Source organism: Ischnura elegans, chromosome 5 (assembly GCF_921293095.1).
Source record: "Ischnura elegans chromosome 5, ioIscEleg1.1, whole genome shotgun sequence".
Taxonomy (NCBI): Eukaryota; Metazoa; Arthropoda; class Insecta; order Odonata; family Coenagrionidae; genus Ischnura; species Ischnura elegans.
In genome coordinates, this window is record NC_060250.1 from 103,623,535 (window position 1) to 103,638,732 (window position 15,198).

The window sequence follows — 15,198 nt, forward strand, 5'->3', positions numbered from 1 at the left end:
CGCCATTGGAGGGGAGGGGTTGGGGTTATCTGCAATCGAAGAGGGAGTTGGGGGGGGAATACGAAAGATTGAAGGGAGAGGGGATTGAAGACTCGTTCCTCGGACGAGACTCTCCGGCAGTCGGTCACTGGTATGTCCGGTCGCTGCCTCCCTCCCGTTCGGGGAGAGAGCCCTTGGGCGCCCATAAATTTTTACGGCCGTTGGGCGAGGCAATTGCCCCTCCGTGAATGCTGATCCTTAAAAGCGGGAGAAAGAATCTCGCATCGCCTCCTCGTTTACCCAAGATGCCACGCGCTAAACGTCCCGAGGACGTTCACCAGTTAAACTGGTACTCATTTCACACTTTCGCCTTTCGAATTTCCCGCGTGATTTCCTCATCAGGTGGACTGCACCATTCCCGTACGTATTTTAGTTTATAACGTCGCGCCTCGTCAAACTCCATTTTTGTTCGTATTTTTTGCCTTTATTTGTTTAATTTTGTTCGTTATTTAGGTTTTTTAATTCAATTTATGTGTTAATGTATTATTTGCTAGGCTGCTGTTTTAAATAGTTAATTGCTTGTTAATAAAATCGTTGCCATGTGTTGTTGATAAAAATAAGGGTATTGTTAAAAAGAAAGTTTATGAGAGGAGATGTGTCATATGGAGGGGCAATGCAAAACTGAGATTTCAAGAAAGCTTATATTATTTGAGGTATCTCGACGTCACAACTCGTAATGTCATTAATGAATTGAATACTTACGACGGTGAATACATACAAAATCCAAAGATAGGAAAGAAAATGGGTACATATGTTGACTAGTAGCAAACTAGGCAGTAATTCCTTTCATTAGGGACGAACAGCACTTCGTTTTAGAACAAGGACAGCAACATTTTTTAAATCTTTTATGGGGACAATAAATCAGTTTATCAAATAATTAATCACATTTTATAAATTTACCAGATTTAAATGCAAATTTCGATACATGTAGTTGACAAAGGTGCTTAATTGGGTTTGATTGAGAATTTCGACACTATAACATATGCCAAGCTATTCGACAAGCGACTGTTAAAAGACTTAATACTTCTACTGTCAACCAGGAGAATTGAATAGCTATGAAGGAGACGGTAATTCCAACCCCCTCCTAGAAAATATTTAATCGCGTCCGACCACAGCCCGTAGACTCAACTTTGATCTCCGTACCATTCTCCTCCTCTACAACCTCCTTTTCTCTACTCCCTACCCTCGCCCTCCCTTAAACATAGGTGTACACTCGCCACGAGAAAAAGTTGCATTATTTTGCTCTGGAGAATTGCACGAAATCGTTAAAACCGGTCGAGGTTGAACCAAAGAAAGCTGTGTGGAATACACAATGATCGGTGTGAAGCTCCTCTATACTTATTTTGCCATATAATGGAGAGCCGGGCTGAATTTTTTTGAACGATTTATGAGTGGATTTGAATACGAATGAAAGTATTGTTCGATTTGTTTTGCAAGTTCCAAGCGAATCTTTATTGCTTATAGATATGATAAAAATGCGAGTTACTAGTGTAAATTTTCGGCAATGGCTTTCTTCCGCAAAGATTTTCCATTGGATAAAAATTTCATTTACTATACATTTCTGTATATTTTACGTTTCAATTTATACCAAAAGAACTAAATTACCATCTTATTCCCAACTGTTCAATTGCAAAACCCTTGAATGCATAGGATTTTGTTGTTACAAGGAACAAATACTTCTGGTTCTCATGGTTTACTTTTAAATGATTCAGAAAACAAGCGGGACACCTTTATCGTATTATCTGCAAGTCCGAGCAGTTGCCGTACTTTTGTCGTCACTTACCATCAAAACTAATGGCATTTTTTGCTACAATTCTGTTGTGAGAAAAATCACAGAGAAAAAATCATTCGCCTTGACGAGGATGAGGATCCTGGTCAAGGAGAATGATTTTTTCTCTATGATTTTTCGCAGAATTTGTGCCTTGCGGGTGACTCCCGTAAAAGTTATCACAGTGGCTAGTCCCGGAATACTTGAAACTATATTTCTACCCAGCGATCCTCAGATGACTATGATTCCTGTTTTTATCGTCCAAGTTTACGTTCTGGTTACTTCCCTGGAATATTTTATTAAAATAGCATGGCTTTTAAAATCTCTAAACTTCAAGCTCACCGTATTTTATGATAAGACGTTTTTGCGAATTCAGGTGGGAAGAGAAACTTGATGTGAAACATATCTCACAATTTTATGAAAACAAATGAGACAATGTTCTTCGGTTGTACAATAAGTGACAAGAAGCCGCTCCTTTACATTTTATCAGATTTTAATGGCAACTTGGACAAATTATAGTTTAAAAACTCTTTGAAATAAAAATTCGAATTAACGATGTTCTCTGCAACGCAAAATAAACACCTTGGCAGAACAACAGCGATCTCTTATTAAGGCATGTCCAATGAAGGCCAGAGCGGAAAAATCAAATTTCGTCCTACTGAAGCATAAATCTCGTAACGTAAAATACTGCTCTGAAAGAATTCTCACATTTATCACAAACTTAGGTATATGAACTCTCTTTTTTTGCATTATTTTCTCAGATATGTGACATTTATATTATCTTTTTCTTGATTGGATACCCACAGCTGGAGAAAACACACATGCTTACGTTTGAAGATGACTAGGTAGTTTATTTAACGACAAAAAATAATTTTTAGTCACTGTCGGTTTATTTATCAACATTATGAAAACCAGGAATGCAGTCACTACCTAAAGATTCCATTCAAGGCATCCTTTCAATGCACATCAATGTTACAATTGTAACATCGTTAAACTAATATCGCCGATTTTTGCGTACAATGGAATATCACGCTTGAATCGCATCTGAGGTCACTTCGGAAGTCTGATCTTGATCCAAAGTTCCTAGTTCCAGTGGCAGACATCTAAATAAACTTGGCCGTATGAGCACACAGAGAAAAGTGTTTATACTTCTTGAGGATGACTAACGAAGTTTGCCAGCGCAGCTATGGCTCAAGTCATAGAAGCAAAAAGTTTCGAAATATCCGTGCAACCGATTTACAGATTTAAGACTTGATGCACTACAGGTTTCTGAGAAAATAAATTCCAGCGAAAGTAAAAAAAAGTCCTTCATTGGCAAATATGTGTTTGACCAAGCAATTGTGGCCCTGATCGCAGCCATCCCGCATGAATCACGACGGGGTGTTTATGCGTGCACCCAGCACGCACAAGTAGTAAACGCTAGTAATCTTTGCTAATTACACAGCAAAGATACTGGACTCGCGCGCTTAGTCGGAAATGCGCATTTACGCCACAATCGTGAACAGATGGTCAGATTAGGCGTAAGGTATCTCACTCAACGATAATCCCACAGGTTGGCTTGATACCTGATGATACAGCAAATCTCATGACAATTCCGAGAGAGCGAGGGATCTAATTGCGCTGCGAAAGAGTCAATCTTGAACGAAAGGCAGCAATAGTATTCGTTGAGGTGTACATCAGAAGAAGGCATTTCTCGATTTTTTATGAAATGATTACATTCCAAACGTTTATACCGTACATCGATGAAAAGATAAAGCGAAAATAACAAATACAAATAAATGATTACAAAGCGCATTTTTTCCTGCATTTCCGCAATAGGCAAAAAAAATCAATCAATATATCGCGTTCGAAATTCATTTCTATTATTTTACCTTTACACAAAAATTATTTTTTTAAATAAAAAAACTGAATCTATTTATCGCCATGGACATATATCAAATGACCACAGCTCCCAACCTGATAATGCCTTAGTTATGTTGAGTTTCTGATCTGAGGACGGCTGTTCATATTAAATGGGAGATGGGCAAGCGCGATTTGTATAAGTAATTATGAACAACTAGTCACATCATTTCATGCACATACGGTGCGAAGTGACCGAGTAACTAAAAGAGTGAATTTTTAATTTGATTTGAGTTACATATTTCAGTCTAAAAAGTAGTTGGAAACAGAAGCGAAAAAAGTTATTATCAAGTTGACATCATAATTTTTGCTCAATCTAAGCGTAGATGAAAATTAAATAGAATGCAGGAAATTCCAATATGAATTAAGCTACCTGATAAAAGTTAAGGCACTTTTTATGGAAGCAATTTATATCGCCAAAAAGGAACATGAACTGAAAACGGTAAAAAATTAAATCAACCAACATTTTTAAATGCATCGAACATAATATATACTCCAGTTCGACCACTACAAGGCTGAAACGAAATGATACTCTTTAGTGGACTGTGGATATTATGGCATTTTTGCAGTCCTTGAAATCCTTCTCCCATTAATTATATCAATGCCTCTTAAATATAGCAATTCTCTTCCTTGGTGGGAACATGGCATGAAATAATTACCAAGATATATACATTTTTCATAAATTTTTGAAAGATTCCTTTGCTGCACAGAAGAAATAATTTATACTTCATTTGCAATTTCGTGTTCATCTATAATCCTAAAATCACCATAATTTTTCCTTCCAGAGTTACACCACTGCCATCTGTGCGAAGTTCGACCTGTTAGACGCAATCATGAATTCCGTGGTACAACACCCTCCCCGACTGGAAAATCTCTGTTAAAAACTGCTCTTACTGAACGATCAACCCTATCGCAAACTAGCATTTCACGGAAGCAATTTCAGCGCCCGAAGGTTTATGAGGTTAGAAACTTCTGCTCAAAGACTACACCTTATATTAACAAAAATACAAACACTTCGAAGCCAATTTCCACATATGCAGGAAATGAAAACACTAACATTAAATTACTATGCGCCATAGAATTCCCGGCTGATCGAAAGAAAATATTCAAAAACTCTCGGTTGTTACTGCTTTTAGCGATTCTAAGCCCCTTTGTTTTCCCGCTGTTTTCAATCTAGTCACCTAGGCCTTTGAAATTACATGCATAAAGAGATGCAACCTATCCTGAAATCTCTTCCCCAATCAAACAGCCACCCCTCAGGACGAAATTGTTTCACTGGTGCCGTCGATCGGTGGTCGCGGAATAAAGGTTTCTCTGTACAGTACTCGCTCCGTACTACAGTAAGCCGGCACTCTACATCTACGGCCCTGCCAGTAATCCGGCGTTTTTATACAGGGAGCAACTATGCGGGTAGCTGCCTGAATAGCTCGTTATTTCGAATAGTCTTCTTCGCAGGCGAGCCAAGTGCAACTTGGAAAATAGGGGAAGTAGAGCTTACTGAGAGGGCAATCATGCACGAACAGTTGTTCTGCGGTGGAAAGATAGAGGGAAAGTTGTTATTGTAGTTTTACCTTCATTTAACACATCGATTGCGAGTAAAGTTATACCAATGTAATGTATAATACAAAATATTATATACATGCAGAGGCGGATCCAGGATAGGGACAAGGGAGGATAGGTTAGAGGCTTGGGGGCAGCCTCCCAGAAATAGAGGAATAGGTTACGAACATTTCGTTTCGAGGCTTGTAACAACACTTTAGGGTTTTCTCATTACTAGTATTCCAAAAAAATACGTGTTTGAAACAAAAATTTACACAAATTTACCATTTTATCTAGTGTAAACTGGACACTCAAGGGTAGGGCTATATCCCTCCTATCCCCTCTCTGGATCCGCCACTGTATACATGCATGCATATATCAAAACATAGCGCCTGCCGTTTCATTGCATCATTATTAGTGATTTCCAGTAATCCGGCGTTTTCGGTAATCCGGCAGTACTCTAGTGAGGTTATCTGAGGGATTACCAAGAGGCCTAAAAATCCACAGAGAAAAAATCATTCGCATTAAACAGGATTCGAATCCGGATCCCCCAACATCCGATCGAGTCCTTTAGCCAGTTAAGCTGCCGAGGCGTCATTCTTCCCTGTGTAAATTTGCGGGTGACTCCGTAAATATATTACCAAGAGACCACTGAACAACATTTATTGGCGGGGAAACTCACCGCCTCCGTTCTGGTAGCAGATGTACGGGAACCTCCAGACATTGCCGAGGTCGACGGCGAACCCGATGACCGCCAATAGGAACTCCACCTTCTTGCCCCACGTCTCCCTCTCGTTCTCGGGGGCCTCCGCAACGTCTCCGCCCCCGTCCAGCACCACGATGCCGCCCCCCGGCCCCTGGGGGCTGTGCACCACGGTGAGCGCGGCCCCCGTCGCCTTGCCGTCGGCCGCCCCCGCCTCCCCGTCCACCTTCCTGTCATTGGCCCCTCCACCCCCCTCCTCCCTCTCCTCCTCCTCACCCCCACCCTCGCCGCTTCCCTCCACCTTGCTCATCTGGAAACGGGAGAAGGAGAGAAAAGAAATTTACTTATTAAACAACTGAATGCAAAATAGGACTACGTAAAACTGGAATAATGGTCGAGAACCCCGCATACAAGGCTGATTACTGTTGCCACTTAGGTCGAATTTAAATCGGTTTTCAAAAATGTCCGCGGCGCGGTGATGAGTGCAATGTGGTCCACTTTTTCCCAATAATTTGCAAGAAAATGTTGGTAATTGCGAGGAATAGCATTGAAAAGTTATGAATTGGTTAGAACACATCGGGTGCTTTCCAGTCGTCGATACACATCGACACAAGTCGACTTGTGTCGCGGTTTTCGTGTTCCATTCTATGTGTGTCGCCGAATGTTGTGACACAAGTCAGCAAACGATAACGCGCAGACATTTGAGAGTTATAACAAGTTTCCGTGAGTCGACGCGTAAGTCGCATGAATGGAAAGCACCCATCATCGTGTATATAAATTTCGGTTAACACCCCTAATAATACCTGATTTCCCCGTGAAACTCGCATCACTTCGTCCGTCAGCGACGCGAGTGGCGACTTTTATAAACCCATTCAAATGCGCGGTGGTTGACAACACATTTAGAGGCCGACTTGAGGATCCTCCTTTGTAATATTCGTGGAGACCCGGATCAAAAAGCACAAGCGAAACCTGCGACTTCGCCAACCATCAAAACCGGCAGTCGCGGAGCATGACATCAACTTCGACCGCTCCATACAATGGGGAGAAACCAAAATGCTTGGCCGCTCCAAGGGTTACTGGAATCGCCTAACCAAGGAGGAAATCGAAATACGGCTATGCGAGAAAAACTTCCAAAGAGAGGAGGGGTTCAGTCAGAGAAAGGCATGGAACCCAATCTTGAAAATGGTGGGAGAACGAACTCGGTCTGCGCCAATCAGAATTGACCCAACATGACCACCTAGGGTATATGAAGCTAGACTGATACCCTAGACTGATATCAAAAGCCCTGATGACGATGTAAAAGGATTACATCGAAACGCCGTTAGCTCAGGTCCGAAATCGCATTTCACCTAAATACTTCGGTGGATTCACAAGGAAAATGTAAATACGACGAAAAAACATACTTCCCCATTCAGAAGATCATCAGGAATCTACTATCATGCAGTGATAAAAGTACATATGACCACCGCTAATCTATGGATTAAAATAGATTACTACCAACGATTGATATAGCATCAGCGTACTGCAAGGCCAGAAGAAGAGCCATAAATCATTAAGATAGGATTAAATGCGTCACGTTATCTTTAGATAAGGTTAAAAATATCAGAAACGTCACCAACATGCACTAAGATTCAAGACGACACATTAAACCATGCCAAACACAGAAACCGCTAGAGAAAAACGGACCAAGATCTCAATAAACACACATGGACGATAACCCGAGGGTGGTGACCATAACTTTCGCAAAAGTCAATTCTGTTGTTAATTTTCCATGGCTTGTGTCTGTACGTACAATCAATCTTTAGCGAAAGCTCATTCAGGGAAAGCCCATAAAATCATTACTCAGGAAAATAAATTATCTTCTGATAATTGCCTACCAAAAGAAATTTTCACTTTACCATGATTATAAAATGGAAATAAGCAATAACACCTCTCTTTTCTTACAGTTCTTTCTTTGGTAGAGAAGTATGTCAATAGAGATAGAGAGTCATCAAGCTGGTATGTTGACTCCTTATTCTAACAAAACCTTTAATGCAAGTCACTTTACTAAAGAATACAAAATACAGCTGAGAAATAATGAAAAAATATCATAAAAGAGGCTTGAAATCTGCATAGTATGTGGAGTATAATTCAAATGTAATTCAAAACACAACTTAGATATATTTTTAAAAATATCATAAAAGAGGCATGTGATCTGAATAGTATCTGTAGCTTCTGGAGTAAATCAGCTGAGCGGAGGAAATGCAGAATATGCATAAATTTCATTTTACCTAACGATCAAATAGAGATTGAAGAAGAATAATAACAGTATGAAAAGAAGTCGTGGAGGTTTTTACATCGATTTCTCGAAAAACTTTATATGAAATTGAGAACACTGCAGTTTCCCTTCTGGTAGCGCAGCCATGTGGCAACTACTACGGAGAAAGAATAAAAAGGACAAACCAGGAAGGGCAACTGAAAGATTACATCAAAGAAGTTATTCAAAGATTCAAATATCGTAAATCATCCGATGAAGTATTCTAAGGAGAAGAGTAGTGGAAAATAGCAACAAAAAAATCGATCTGAATACTGATAACTGCTTGAGGTTATTTGTCGACTAATCGTATCGATGAGTCAATGTTGATGGCTCGAGAAAAAATCCGAACGCTTCGTCTACATCCAAAAGAGGCTATCTGCCAGGCACTCAAGAAGAGTGCCGATAGCCAATCGAAGCGCTTCATCTCAATTTGCGCTTATCGATAATCTGGAAGCGATTTCTCCCTCCCGCGAGAGCAGTCGACACCAATCGCGGAGATTGGCTGTGAATAAAGCAAAGGATGGATGGGTTCCTCTCGGGAGTTTGACGTCGAACCGCAAGAAGGCGCTTTTGTACGACAAGGTGCCGAGGGAACGGAAAATCGGAGAAGTCGACTCATTTATTTTATGGCCACTGTCATCGGTGATATCATATGGCGACTTTCCCGGGGGTATATCTGGGCTTTTAAGGCACCAGGAATAACTCAACGAAACGCAACACTCTCTTCATCACCTCTTTCACTCTCCTATCTTCATAAAAATTAAAAAAGGACGATGATTATCACTGATAAGCTGAAGAGCACGGCCATAAGTGCCTTCCCTCAGCTTCTTTCTCTACGACCGACTTTAAATAGGAATATGAATCCACTAAGACGACCGAAAAACACCGATTAAAAGAAATGGATATCGCAATTGAATCCTAAGCACTTATCATAAACACTTCATTATTTTGAGTGCTCTTCCGTAATCAATTGCTGGAGTTGCCTTCTCACACGAATAATATCACCTGATAGCAGGTCAATAAAATGTTATCTTTATACATCCTTGCACCGCTCAATATTGGTTCGTTGGTAAGATGACAGTTCAGTCCGTACTGAGACATTGGCACGTGGATTTCACGCACTTCACTAAAGGAGGAAAATTTGTTTCTTCCTTATTATTTGGGAATCTTTACTATGAAAAATGGTTTATCTTAAGGACCTTTATTTATTTGAAGTAAATTGATATTTTATTATTCCAAGAAACAGGTCTAAACATCTTTCTACATTAATTATAAAATAAAGTATCTATTAAGGCATTTTTGGTCTCAAATTTTCTCTTACTTTCCGAGGAGCCACTGGTTGTTCATATACTTGAAGAAAGAATTGTTAAAGCTCAATTAAGGACCTCGTAGTAAGACAAGGAAGTGATTACATCTGATATAAGATAACATGCAAATATTTCAAACAATACTCGACACAGCTATTGCGATAAGCATAACCGGAATAGCAATCAATTTTTTCACTGCTAAAGATAAGAATTTTTAAAAACAGCAGATTTTTTTAGAAATATCGTAAAGTTAACTTCGATACAATACAAATCCGATCTGTTTTGGAAGATACCTGCTGCTACCAACATTTTCACAAAGATCTCTCATTCTCGAGCCCTTTGAGCTTACAAAAACATTTTTTCGAATGAGATGCATTAAAAATTTTCATAATCTTTTTGTCGTATTTTTGACGAAGCAAATTTTCATAATGCTTCGACAAAACTACAGTATGACCACTTACGGAGACAATTATGAAAAAAGTTTCCCTGTAGAAAAGAGCTGGACACTTGCCAAATCTGTAAGAAAAGTAAATTAACTAATTGAATTTAGTCACGGTAACATTTGAAAGTTTACTAGAAAAATAGAGACATAAAAAATCAATATCTCAATTAAATGCTAAACAAATACAGTATGTAATGAATTAGCACTGCGTAGCAGGAGTGATGTCCTGTAGATATAATTTTCACGGCGAATCACAATATCAAGTATAAGCATTGAGCATGAATACGTTCACTCCTCTCGCTTTGACCCACAAAACTTGCAATTTACTGGCCAAATTAATTTTCATGTAGCTTTTCACTTCTATTACAAAATTGTCTTGAATTTGCGCATTGAAGAGCACTTATCACTTGAGAAGGAACTTACATAAGGAGGATGAAACTTTAATTCTAAAATTTATATGAAATTAACATTACTCAAATAGAGTAATCAGTGAAAGTAATTTAAATACATAAGCCATGAGAATTTTTAAGGTAAACAAATATTTCCATGCGTCACCCAGGTTAATAAATTGACATTTCTCAGTCATCGATAAGAGGCTCGTAACTAGTGGTAATGAAATGTTCTTAAGATAATTTTTTCAGAACTGTCTCAGAGAGATTATAAGATAAGGATCATTACAGAGATAACATAATGAGGCTTGAAATGTGGTTCACTCCAGATATCTCTTTCTAGGCTTAACAGTGCTACGACCCCAACTACAAATGAAAAATGTGCATCAGAAGTAAAATTCAAAGTTTCAGAGCGGTGAGAATCAAAATCAGGGGTCCATACCGAGGAGACCATTCAACTTGAACCACGCTAAAAAGATGCCAGAGAGGTAATAAGATGCAAAGATGTACATGGAGGGCTGTTTACGATCGAATGTGACACGGATGACGAATGTGGGTAATTAAGATTAGGACCCGAGTGCCCGCTACGTGGATGAGAGCGGGGTTTTGGGATGGAGATTTCGGTACTGGGCTTCATTAGCATTTCCTCGAGAGGGAGGACGGACAACGCGTTAGAGGCTGTGGCGGGCAAATACTCCTCCTGAGTCCCACTTCACCCTCTTTGATACGATGGAAAACACTGCGCCTCAAAACCTACTTCCTCCTCATAACCAGCAACTCTCTGCCGGGAGTAAGCGAGACCAGGCCAGATGAAGGACACAATTCATGCAAATACGTGACGCTCATGAACCTCACACATCCACCCAACGACCTCCCCGGTGAATTGCGCAGTACTCTGCAATAAGTACGAGTGGGCAAAAACTTGAGACTCGTTAACTTTAAAGGAATCAAGACGGCAAAATTTGCAAAGAAGGACATGGAATCAAATGTAAAATCAAGAAACATTTTGCTATCATTACAGCACCCTTCAATTATCTTGGATATTCTTTCAGAAAAGGGCTTATCCAGTCAATCTTTAACGCTCATTTCACCATGTAACTGGGAGTAACAAGGACATAGTCATTTGTCGTATAACATTTAATTAACATAACCAGTTTCGGCACATAATATGCCACACTCAAGGGTAAAAACTCCCCTGTGCCCTTGTGAATGCCAAAGTAAGTGTCGAAAAGGGTTGAATTAAATATGGCTTGTGAATAAAAATACTGAGCGATTTTTATTTCAACCATTAACATGACGATAGTTCAAAAATTCGACCAACTGGATCACTGCACGTCTCACCAGTAAAGCATCTATCACTTTCACGTACGTCTCTAAAACGCAACCTTTCTCCATAGATTCAAATGAGCATCATAACTGCGGAAAATCCCTGTTCATCCAGAATTTCCCGTTGAAATCACTGACGTATTCACTGATTTTAATGTCTTCATTCAAGCCTCCATTCGTTTCCATAGCCAACATTCCTTACGCCATAGCGCAACCCTTCACCTAGACGAGTAATCGCCAGGCATAGGTACACTCAAGAGGATGGATTATTCTGGATATCTACCTATGTTAAAAGAAAATGGACTAGGTAAACAAATACTTAGTAATATAATATTAGAATAAATTAAAATATTTATTCCATAAATACTCCGCGAGTTCTATTCGACCCTAATCTAGATCAATATTTTACCGTATTTATAGCAGAAATCTTTAATGCATTTTGTCGAAGCCACAAAATTAAAATCCGTCATCACTCACTATTAGAAATAACATTAAGATTACACGGAGCAAATGCTAAAACACATCACCTACTTCCTCTCCTTTCCACCGTTTTTAAGAAAAACAGTTTCAATAATGACGATATTAACATAATGATATTTGATGGAATTGGTAAAATTTCTGTTGCAATAAAAAAAATCAATAATAATAAGTCACCAAAGACGTTAAACTTTCTGCATAGGTAAATAAAAGGAAAATTTTTGCTGAGTACAAATGAAAGAGAACAGAAAATAAGGAGGTATTTGTAGGGGAGGGAAATCGAATAGTTGACTACTTCGACCTATCGATCGATACGAAAGGTTAGCAACCGGATGAGAGAGTTTTAATTAAAGCGTCCGGTAAATTAAAGCTAAAAAGAGGACCAATGCAAAGGTAAAGATCAGCGAGACTGCCCTCAATACCACGGAAAGCAGATTGGCTAGAATGCCGAGTGATCCGAACGGAAGCTGGTTTGGCCTTAAGATTCAGCTGGTTTTCCGTACTCATGTAGAAATAAAATTGCACCTATACATATATAATTATTATGATTTCTCTCGCATTATAATATATTGTGTTTACTGTGAAATTTCAGCACCTGAGTAAAAATAAATAATTTACATCCTGGAAATTGCTCAAATTGGACGAAGAAAAGCACTATTCTAGATACAATTACATAAATTACATTGATGGAAATTGCGTTCATTCCAATACATTAAAATATATTCAATTTACATAAAATTTTACAATTAATAAAAAGGCAATATCGGTATCCCATTGGAAAAACTTCGATTTTTGGTAACCGAATCCTTTTTAATAATAAAAGGATAAAATATCCAATTACGATGAAATGGAGTACTTTTTGTTAAGATTGACCCACGCGTCAACAAAGGCTCAATTTTTCAAACATTGGTTTTCAAAAATCATTACCTGGATATTTAAACCTTTACTCCAAGCTTTAATGTAAACGACGTCATTGAAATATTATTATAGAATGATGAAGGAGGCAAAAATCAAAATATAAACATAGACATTTTTTTCTTATTCTGAAATCGTACCGGGAGCATTAGCAATAGCCTTCGCTAGAATAATAATTTATTAAGAAGAAAGATCTACACGGCTTGGACACCGATTTCTTCAGCAAAGAAGGCACTTCAATTGCTTGTTACGAACCCATGACAATTGGTGGCCAAGGTTCAATAAACAAAGCGCTTGAAGTAGAAGACGCCGACCAGGGGTCAATTGAGTACGATTACTGCTATTATTGAATGACTGACTCTCCTAGTATCCATCAGGGGAGAAAATAACAGTGCCATCCAGTCATAAACCTCGGATAGCAGATTTGAAGAATCTTCCCTAACACTCCTGAATCTAATGCTTTCTTCAGTACCCCTGAAGCTGTATCTTCTTTCGCAATAGATATCGAAACGAAGAACTTTGAATCCTATTATTTACACTAGAAATTATAAAATTTAAGCACCTTAGAATCAGAGCAACAGAAAATGTCTGAATGCCATTATTCAAGAACGGTAGGCTTAAAATTACACGTTATGTTTCATCACATCAAAATAAAACAGGCATGTCAGAAATTTCATGACATAGCTCAATTAAGACGATCATATTGGCCCAATTATGCTAAATAGAGCCATGTCATAAGATATTATAAGGTTTAATAGATTTTTATTTTATTTTTTGCACTTAAATTCTAGCTTTAGACACAAGTAGCTTATAGTAAGTTTACGAAAACCTAAGCCAGCGTTCGGCTAAAATGCAATCATTATTATTTATTTTTTTCACAGTCATCGTACTTACTAATGCATCCCATATTCAAACACCCCATTATAAAGGCAGTGTACAGTTACTTACAGGCTAGTTTAGAGTACATGCTAAAAATGTATAAAATCAATAGGGGTAGTAGTGCCTATGCCAACCAAAATACTCGAAAAAATATTGAATTAATGGGACTTAACTGTAGAATTCCGCCAGTATGATCCTCATGAAAAGCATGGAATGAAATTAAACCGACCGCTAAAAATTGCTTAGGATTTAGAAGACGTCCCACTTTCACCGCTTATGGAAAATTTCTTTGATAGGTTGAAAATTATACAATTCTCAAAAAAGTCTTCAATCAGAAGTAATCTTCTTCATATAAGGGGAAGTTTCGAAGCCATACAACCAAAACCTCCATTAAAAAGAAAAAAATCGTATCCCTTCCGATTCATTTTTAAGGCTTCACCATCTATTCCCTTTTTATATAAGGTAGGGATGAATTTATAATACCTTCAAACAACGGCTAATGGGCAACTTCATTGCAGGATATCGTCCCTTTCGTTGAGCACCTTCAATTGAATTCTTCAACTCAGACTTTAATAAGGTAATTTGAAAATATTTTATCTAATGACCAAAATATGGAAGATGATATAGATTGAGAAGAATCTGAAGCTTCTTAGTCAGGTTTTAAAAAAACCGAACTGGTGAGCCTGCATTGGCTTACGAAAAAGTAAGGTTTTACGCTACCGCTCAATAATTTGTCGTTACACAAGACAGCACCGCAATGACGTCCGAAGTTTAATGCGTAAAGTTCATTCACTTTAAGTTGGTTAAGAATCTAAAACCTTTGGTCGACATTCCTTTTTCGTTATTACTATTCATGCTGGCTTCAAGAAACTACAGGAATGCGAAAGTCATCGTGAATTTAATTCCACGAAGTAACGATACTTGTGCGGTTATTGCATGAAAAATCGAATCGGCAACTGAAAATCACATACATTCAAAAGTAATACACTCTCCTCACGATTTAGGGGTTTCGGTTTAAATCTAAACCAAGAGAATATTGTGGGTAATCTTTTCTCGGGATTCCCACCGGGTTAATTTATCCATAACGGCCAACGTTTCAAGCACCAACTCGGGATCATCCTAAGGGATGAATGTTGTTTTATTCGTTTTCTGTAGAATTTTATCACCTCTTTTTATGGATTTCTAACACTTTTGCCGATATAAGGAGGTTGATTAATTT

General features: G+C 38.5%; 1 protein-coding gene across 1 annotated transcript in view; it reads right to left on the reverse strand.

Annotated features, from left to right (window-relative positions):
- LOC124159354 (sodium-dependent serotonin transporter) overlaps window positions 1–6,122 on the reverse strand; it is a 110,095-nt gene extending 103,973 nt beyond the window's left edge. The window contains exon 1 of the mRNA XM_046535119.1: window positions 5,928–6,122. The gene's annotated coding sequence lies outside the window, so the exon portion shown is untranslated. The remainder of the gene's footprint in view (window positions 1–5,927) is intronic.
- Between the last annotated feature and the right edge of the window lie 9,076 nt (window positions 6,123–15,198).